Source organism: Drosophila arizonae, chromosome X (genome assembly GCF_054131065.1).
Source record: "Drosophila arizonae isolate 15081-1271.41 chromosome X, UAZ_ARI_1.0, whole genome shotgun sequence".
Classification (NCBI taxonomy): domain Eukaryota; kingdom Metazoa; phylum Arthropoda; class Insecta; order Diptera; family Drosophilidae; genus Drosophila; species Drosophila arizonae.
Window position 1 is genome coordinate 22,510,001 of NC_142927.1, and position 10,009 is coordinate 22,520,009.

The 10,009-nt window shown below is 36.5% G+C and overlaps 1 protein-coding gene across 7 annotated transcripts in view; it reads right to left on the reverse strand.

Annotated features, from left to right (window-relative positions):
* Nucleotides 1-7,090, reverse strand: part of Frq1 (Frequenin 1) — a 31,892-nt gene extending 24,802 nt beyond the window's left edge. For 3 of the 7 annotated variants that reach the window (XM_089475880.1, XM_089475879.1, XM_089475877.1), the window contains exon 1: nt 6,897-7,090. The gene's annotated coding sequence lies outside the window, so the exon portion shown is untranslated. Of the gene's footprint in view, nt 1-6,683 lie in introns of all 7 variants that reach the window. The other 4 variants (XM_089475876.1, XM_089475875.1, XM_089475874.1 and 1 more) reach the window with 2 other exon arrangements.
* Nucleotides 7,091-10,009: the final 2,919 nt, after the last annotated feature.

A 10,009-nucleotide genomic window follows, 5' to 3' on the forward strand; every position in this document is an offset into this window, starting at 1 on the left:
AAAATTAAGAATCTGTAAATTGTATAAGTGAATAAGTAAAGAGGCTCTAAATTACTATGAGTCCATAACTCAGAATAATTATCAATTACTTAAATAAACTTGATCTGCACGTGCTCTCTTAATGATTCTGAGATCTATAGCTGGAAAGACTGACGAGCAGGCAGTCGAATATCGTAAGACGACTCAGCTGGTCGTTCTGTTCAAGAATATATATATGTACTTTACGCCACGCCTTCTTCAGCCTGTTACAGAAAACCTATATACCCTGCACTCTGCTCATTCGCAATGGGTTCAGGCCATTCGAACGCATAGTCCGGCGTTATCGCCTCGTTAAAAGTAACTAAATAGTTGCACTTGGCAATTTTTGTACATGAAAATACTTTTCAACTATTTGCGATTTCTTTTCTTTTTTTTGTATTCTTTTACTTGCAGATATTATCAGGCTAAACTTTTGCTGGCTGTGTTATGGAAAACAAAGACATTAAATATTATTCGATCCATGGCATGGCAGTTGTTTGCCTTGGCTATTATTTTAAAAGTCGTTTTTGTCCTCGTTTGTTTACGAAATTGACAGAAACACACACACACTTACACAATAGCGATAACACCTGACTTGTACACACACACACACACACATACATACACAGCGCCTCTTGTTTGTTTTTCTTTTCCCTTGTTTTTTACTGCATATACTATTGGCATTTTCTAACTAACCACGACTCATTCTCTGCATGTGCATAAGCGTGCATAACTGTGGGAGTGTGTGTGTGTGTGCGTTATCTTGTCAGCTGCCTGTGCCTGTGCCTGTGTGTGTGTGTGTGTGTGTGTGTGTGTATTTGTGCATTCGTGTGTAATGCCTTGCGAAAAGCTTTCTCAGTATTTCGCTTTGCAGAATTGTTCACACTAAAAATATTTTTACGTTTATTTCGTTCACAGCTGGCTGCTAATGCAGTGCCAGACAGAGATGCAGGTAGCTCACGCATACACATGCATGCATACACACGCACAAGCACAGAGGCGCCTTTGCCATTGCCACGCCCACCTACCCAAATTCGGTGGCTTTTGCTGACTTGTAGGTGTAAGTCGACGCTTTTTATCTGAATGAATGTCGCCCCAGCTATGCATGTGTGTATATATCTGTCTGTATGTGTGCGTGTGTGTGTGTGTGTATATATATTGCTGCAGCATTTATTTCTCATGCTGTTGCAATTTTATTGCTGCATTTGTATGTTCATCTTTTACTTTGCTTTCGGCTGTGCCTAAATAAAAACGAAACGCCTGAACGTATGCAACATTTTTTTCTTTTGGTATTTTCCTGTTGCTCCTATGCTTCGTTCTGTTACACACGCCAGCAAAACTATGGGCTTTGGCAACTTTGTCAACTTTGATGCCGTTGGCAGCCATCGCCATAATCTGGACGAGCTATTCGAATTAAATGGATTGTGAATTATATTTGTGCAGCACTCGAATGACAGGTCAGTCATCATAAATTTTCAAATGAATGCGAATGCGAATGCGAATGCGAATATGAGTATTTAAGTGCTTGCCGCATTCATTTTTTATGCTCTACATAAAAATTTGAGCAAGGAAAACGCGTTGACACTGTCGTAAGCCATGGCCATATAATATATATTATTTCCATATATAAATATATAATAAATATATGTATGTATGCATATATATTTCATGTTGAGCAAATCACATCAAGCAAAGAGCGTGTTTATTTCGTTTATTCAAGACTTATTTGCTTACTGACTTATTTAAATTAACTAAGTATATAATTGATTAGGTTAACAGACTAAATTGAACTAGTCAAATCCATTTTTTTGGCCCGAGTGAAAGCTAAAGGCGTGAAATTTAAAACATTCTATATTACGAGCTTCTTCTAATTTCTTAAAATCCATATCGATTTTTGTGATACTTAAACACTTTAATAGTTAAGGTATATTCAAAAATGCGCTATAGAGTTGAGGACATCTGAAAAAAAATTTAATAAAAAATTGTTTTTAATTGTGATAAGTCTACACTGAAAATATTTTCCATAAAGAACTTTATATTTCCTTTTTTTTAGCTTCGATAAAAATCGGTAGTTTAATCGATAGAATTTTAAAATGGCAGCTCGACAGAAGACGTACATGCCGTCTCATTCTCTCTCAGCAACATCCAGGGCTACGCTCACCAGCAGCTAAATTTCTGAATCCCTCTCCTCCAACACTACTCTAATAATAAGACGCTATTTTGTTATGCAGCTCACTCTTACTTTACCACGTCAATTCGTGATACGGCATATATATACATATAAATATAGATAAGTATACCTATATTTCTGCTACACATATATACATACTAAAAGCATCAATGTTCCATTTCCTCATTATCGATAACAATCGATCCCTTTATTTGAAGCCTAAAGCCTAGCTTAAATATTGATTTAAAGTACACTGTGTTCCCTTTAACTTAGGAAATTTCGTATTTGTTATACACACAGCACGCTAAGTTTCTATATAAAGTAGACAATATTATTCTTAACAAATCAATAATAAAGCAAACATTCAAGAAATTTTTCATGTGAGAGTACTCAATAATATTGTCCTGGGTCTGGGTACTATACTATGTATATATTTATATATACAGCATGGTATATATATATATCATATATTTATCACAAAGATCGAATATCTACAAACCAAGTTAATAAATAACTAATTTCAAATATAGACTGGCTCTATGGGAAGAAACGCAGCTGTTGCATAAAGTGCGTACTATGCTCATGTGTGGCTATCTGAGAGTGTGTGCGTGTGTATTAGTGAGTGTGTATAAACAAAACAGAAATTAACTGTTGAAATAGCAGATCGATGCAGCGCGTAGGATAACTACTGTTAAAGCAAAATAAAGTAGAGTGGTCCGAGGTATAGAAATTCGATATCATAGTAGAATAATGTTCTATGTGAAAGAGACTTTTTTTTAATAAGCTTTGCGAACTGTAAATTGCTGTTGAAATATTCTCAGTGGAAAAAGTCAACGCATTGATGTTTTCTAAATTTTTAATTGTATTGAAAAAAAAAATAGTTTATTTTTTTATTTTATTTTTTTTTTTTTTTTTAATTGTTATGAAGTGAAAAATCTGTATATAAATTTTAACTGAACTATTTAGAGGTGAATTTTATATCAAGATTATCCTATCTGAATACATATGTATTGACAAGTGTAGAAAGTGAAGTGAAATCTTTGCTGTGGCGGAATGTGGGATAGGGTTTTCGTTTCGCCATTATCCAAATTTAAAGTCTCTAGGCTAATTTCAATATACTCATTTTATTTTCGTGAAGGAGTATAAATATATTGATATTTCAGAATGAAAGAAGTTAAAAACCAAGAATATAAATATTTTATATTAATTATTTTATATTCTCTTGCTTTACTCATACCGCTATCCCCATACTGGCCAAATCAATCCAGCTTATTATCTCATTAAAGGCAATGAAGAATTGAAAATGTCAATCGCTCCTCAGGATCTCCGCTGTCTACGCTAATGCCTCGTCGAATGCCAGACATACAAATTCACATAAGAACATATCTATTCACTCGCATCTAAACACATCAAGCCCCAAATAGATTATGTATCTAATAACAAAAATCCATAGCTATCAGGGTTGTAAAGCATAAAGCACATCAATAAATTATCCATATATCCTATGTAGGGCAACAAGAATATGTTAGGAGTCGAGCGCACAGGACAGCATAATTAAAGTTTTCCGACTCCCACTAGCAACTGAACTTAATCAAATATCGATATTTTTCGATTGGCCACTCCTCGACGGGCGCACCACCTGATAAATTATGCTACTACTGAGCTGGGTCAAGCGTAATTTATGAGAGCAAACTTTGCGCTGGCAGGCTGTAAAGCTATGCGGGCTAGATGGTGGGGGACTCCAAAAGTATTAAACTGTAGCTGAGTTAGAAGTATATATAAAGGAATTCATGTAGAGACGGACACGGAGGCATGGCGTAAAAAACGTATAAAGTGGGTATTCAAACTTGATAAGGCAGCAAGTCGAAAGTGGCCATTGAATGCTTCAGCTACAGACGGATATGCCACGAAACCTACATACTATCATCTTTGTTTCCTTACCAGAGTAAAACCTATATTGTCTGTCTTCGTTTTCCTATCAGTTATTTAAAACAAGTATTCGAAACTGTTCAAGGTTTTGTGAAGGAGCACTTAAAAAGTAATACCATTTCGTCAGACGAATATTTCATAAATTCGTAAAAGTCCAGTCACTGACTACGAATGCAAAATCCACAAAATCTATAAGACCCTAAGGCACAGAGCACAGAGCCTTGATATTCTTTAAAGAAATGGGCGTGAGTATTCAAAGAGTATTCAAAGGTATTCAAAAACTATTAACACTTTGTCAGACGAGTCCAAATCAAAATATAGAGGAACCTTTCACAGAACCTAAATACTCTTTACTTTCTGTAAAATATTGAATGTGCATGGGTATTCAAAAAGTATTCAAAGGTATTCAAAAACTTTTAAAACTTTGTGAGACAAATCAAAACTAGATAACCCAAACGCAAGTCTTTTGCCACCAATGGATATTCCACAAAGCCTATATGCTCGTAATGCATGGTAAAACATTGAGCAAAAAGACACATACACTCATGAGACATATGAGCAAGGATTCAGGGAGCATTCAAAATTATTAACACTTAGTGAGTTGAGTCAAAACAAAACAGCCTTTCTCAGAACCCAGATACTCTGAGCACAAGCCCCAAATATGCGCTTGAGGAATATGCGTAAAATATTCAATGTCAATTAGTATTCAAAATGTATTCAGAAGATATTACCACTCTGTGAGACCAGTCGAAACTGGATACCAAAGGTCGAGTCTCTAACTATTGAGGAGCCACTCACAAAACCTACATACGCTTAAAGCTTTGTTAGCAGCATTAAGCTCAAAACACATCTATAATCTTAAGGAATGTGCAGGAGTATTCTAAAGTATTAGGCACAAGTCCCATATACTCTTTACCATTTTTGAGCGAGTATCTAAAATGAATTAACACTTTGCGGGGCGAGTGAAAACTGGATAACAAAAAATCGAGTCTCTCAAGGGAACTTTCACCAAACCCATTTACGCTTCTAGCTTTTTATTGAGCGCTCCAAACGTATTAAACACAAAGCCTGGACCCTCATAACGGTTTATGAAATAGCATTAAAAGAAGAGTGTGAAAATGTATTCAAGAAATTCAAGTGTAAAGAGCCTTTCACAAAACCCATTTACACTTAACACTTTAGGAACGAAAATTCGGCAACAAAAATAACTTTCCTGAGAATTTTGCCAATTAAACGTATCTATTGGGTATACCTAGAAATCTATGATTGTCAGTTACACTTCAAAATTGTCAGCATACAAATTATTTCTATTTTTTTTTTTTCAATTCACTGAAGCACAACAAATTTCATTGGAATGACAAAATTCGGACGATGGCGTCGCGTTTGTTGTAAAGAGATTTGTTGCATTATCAATTATTTAATAATTGTTATAAATTAAAAGGCACTTCCTGTCAGTTGCTGTTATTGTTGTTGTTGTTGTTGTTGTTGTTGTCACGTTTCAGCTGTCGATTGTGCGGCAATTGAGGCTCGGCACGCAATCTTCGTGTAGCTAAGCCAGCGACAGATTTCGGATTGCATTTGGACAAAGCAGACATCCCATATACCCTGCCAGTAGTAACTACCTATTCGGCCTCTCTCTCTCTCTCTCTCTCTTGCTGGTTCTCCCAGCCTCGGCTTGTATTTATTATGATTACATGGCATTTGTGTGGGTGATTGCACCCATTGAGGTGCCAGTGTATTGCGGGTGCGGGTGGCACAGCGTAAAGGGGCAGGCCATCCGAGAGTGAAAGACTTACAAAATGACAAACTGACAGTGTGACAGGCGAGCCAGGGCAGAGCGGGGCAGAGCGGGGCGGGCAGCTGGAACGGGCGGAACGGCCGGGGCGAGGAGCAACCGCAGCTGCTGCCTCTGCTAGTGGGAGTGAATCAACTTATTTTTTTGTTTACATAATCCTTGCACGTTGTCTGCTTGTATGTGTGTGTGTGTGCGTGTGTGTGTTTGTGTCTGTGTCTGTGTCTGTCTCTCTCTCTGTGTGTGCGTGCGTGTGTGTGTGTGTGTGTGCCCTCCGTCTATGCATGTGTGTGCGTGTGTGTGCAAGTCAAATCGCAGCTTCCACCTGCAGCCCATTCGAGCTGCCTTTGAAAAGCGGCAACTGCTGGACCGCAGAATGTTAATTTGGGTCAAGTTTTGTAAGCGTTACAAATGCCAAGCCCCACATTCCAAGCACATACAAATACATATATAAATATATCTACATTATGTATGTATGTAATCATATTTATATATATATATATATTTGTGACTTTCCTGCAGCACAAAGGTATGCAACACATTTATATATATCTATATAGGTATATAGGTGATATAAACACTTGATGTTTTGGTCCTTTTTGTTTAATCTCTGTGCTTTATCATTGCCTGATTGGCTGCTCATTGTTATTGTTATTGTTATTGTTATAGTTGCTTTTGTTCTGCATGCTTTCATTAGGCATTTGTTGTTGTTTTTTAATTTACGCTATTTTATTTATTTTTCGTTTTTATTTTCACTTTTGTTTTGTTGCTTACTTTCAATACTTGACGTCGTTGATATTTCTCGCTTGTTTATTTTGTAAAATTTTATTTAAATTTTATATTAAATATTTGAATAAATATATATATGTGTATATATATTTTCGTTAAGGCATTTATTGTGCAAAAAACTGTTAACTTTAAAAAAAATATATATATATTTGTCGACAACAACAAAAAAAAAAAAGAGTGGTAACAAGGCGAACAAACTGTTGTTAGAAATATTATATTTATGGCGTTTGTTGTTGGATGCGCTGACTGCGCTTGCTGCTCTTGGTGTTTGTGTACGTGTTCGACGTGTTGGCGCACTCGAGTTGCGTTGCGTTTGTTTGGCGGTCAAATCAACGACTGAAAGCGTTGCCACGTTCCACGAGCGAACGAACCAACCGACAAACATTTAATGGTGTGCCAGATGAGAGCCGTGTGTCTCGTATGCCCAGTCTCTCCACGTCTCTGTGTGTGTGTGTGTGTCAGTGTGTGCGTTGAGCATTAACAGCAAGCACAAGAACTATACACACACACACACACACACATATATATATACATGAATGGGGCTGCACGGAGCTGCCAACTTGGTCCGTGGTGAATTTGAGGCCGCTGCTACGGCTCCTGGCGCTGCTTCAAGTTGCGTGCGGCATGTGTATGGAGCGGCGGGCTGCGGTTCATAACCGACTTATATAACGCACACTAGCAACGAACTCACCACACGTAAACGTAACGCAGGCAGCAGCAGCAGCAGCAGACAGCAGCAGCAGGCAACAGCAGGCAAGCAAATGCGGCGAGCTTTTCACCACACCCACAGCGACAGAGAGGTGAGCGCAGCTGTGCTGTGCTGGTGTGCGTGTTAGAGGCGCGCTGGTATGCGTGTTAAAAGCTGCACCAGCAACATGGACAAGAACTTCCAACCAAATCACCAACAACAGCAACAACAATAGCAATGCGACCAAAAATTAAATGAAAATAGCCATTGCCTAATGCCAGGCGCTCCAAGAGATAAGCAACAGCTCAAAAAAAAAAAAAGTACAAATAAAAATTTCTATAAAAGAAAATGATTACGAAGTAAATCGCATGTCACACATTCTCCGTATGAATGGCACCGTGCGTCAAGCAGTTGAACGCTGGGGTCTGACGTACGCACCGCTGTCAGTCAAACAGTTGAACAAACAAACAACACACAATACAACAGTAGCACACACACACACACACACACACACAGACAGACACACGCACACGCACACACTCAGACAGAGATGGCGGAGACAGAGTCAGAGGCAGTGTAATGAAAACATTCGCCTTTTCGCCAAGTTGCGTGTCTTTAAATGACGTAACCACCGGCTACAGCACACAACGTACCACTACATAACGGGCCATGGGTACCGTTCAGTTCAGTTCAGCATTGAATGCGCGACGCCCATATCCACGTGCTTGGCCCCCGGGCCAACGACCATCATTGAGAGTTTGCCCAGTTAAAAGTTTACATTTACATATCTGATGTGTTTTCCTTTTCTTTTGCTTTCATTTTTTTTTTTTTTGTCTGTTGTTGTTGCTTGTTGTTTTTGCCACGCTTGTTAATTGCCCAGTGGCCACGGCTTCAGTTTTTATGGCGCCCGGGCCCAAGCAGCCATTAGGTGTTAATTTGACGAAGACGGACAGAAAAAAAAAATAAATAAAAAACAGAAAACACACAGTAAGTGCCAGTAACTAAGTAAGCAACAATGCAATACAAGACAATGGTACACAATTCTTCTGCCTCCCTCTCTCTCTCTCTCTCTCTCTCTGTCTGTCTCTTTCTTTCGGTGCACGCATATATCAGCGAAACACTGATTTGCATGCAAAATCTCAAAAGGATTTCATGTATATCATAGTTCACTTTAGGTAATGAAAACATAAATGGAAGGTAGTACGAAAAGTCTAGTTGATGGTGTATAAAAACAAATACGAAGAGTTCATTATTATGTGGAATACCTACATATGTCAGCTATATTAGATTAGGTTACGCTATTATAAATAGAAATATTAGATTATTGTAGTAATTGTAATAATAGTAGTAAATTGTAGTAATAGTAGTAGGAATAATAATAAACAGTAGTAGTAAATGCTATAAATGGTTGTAATAATAGTAATGAACAGTAGAATAAATAATGACAAATAGTAGTAAGAATACTAGGCAGTACTAGTAGCAGTAAAAGTATTATTGCTGAATAAATAGTAGTATTAATGGAATAAGCAGTTGGAGTAGACATAATAATAGTAATAGTAGCGGAAAAAATAATAGTAATGGAATTAGTAGTAGTAGCAGAAGTAACAGTAGTAATAGTAGCTGAAAAAATTGTAGTAGTAAAGTAGAGTAGTAGTAGAATTAATAAAGTTTAGAGGAGCAAATGAAATAGAATCTAGAGAAGTAATTATTGTAGTAATGAAATTGTAGTATAGTAACACTATTTTTTAGCTACTACTACTAATATTTCATTACAATAATTACGCCTACAGATACTATTTCATCTGCTACTATTACTACTAGGTAATAGAATTAGTAGTAGTGGTAAAATAATATGAATTATAATAGCAGATGAAATAGTATCTGTAGGAGGAATTATAGCAATAGTAGCAGAAAAAATAGTATTAATAGTAGTAGGAGTAATAATAATGAAAATAGTAGTAATAGTAATTGAAATAGTATCACTAAATATGGTAACAGTCGTAGTAATATTACTAGAAATAGTAGTGATAAAATTATGGTTAAATAAAACAATTTATTCAAAATTAAATAAACTTTATAATAACTTAGCCAACGCTTCAGAAAATAAAATTTCTTAAATATAAAAATCATCAATCAGAAAAAAAAAAAACAAAAAAAAAACAAAAAAAAAACATTATTCATGGTATTAAAAGCCAAAAAAGGCTTTCCAATACTGAAATAGTGATGCGAAAGAGATTTAAGCTAGACGAGTCTGCTTCTTCTCACTTAGCTGAAATGAAAACGAAGGAAACAAGATTATGAGGAAAAAATACTATACATTTAATTCCCAAAAAAATCTTTAAAAAAAAGCTTGGAGTGAACTGATAAAATATCTTTAGATGATGCAGAATAAATTTCTTTTAATTTTGGGACAAGAACTTCAGCTACATCAGAAAATAAATTGAAGAAGGTAATTAATTAAACATCACAAGATGTACACATAAGAAACAAAATTTGTTATCGATTAAAATCGAACAGATATCGATAATTTAGACAAGAGCAACCCGAGTTGCGTATGTTCTAAAGCCCTTACTGTACCGCTTACGTATTTCGAGATGAATCGATTCAAGCACAGGAGCAAACA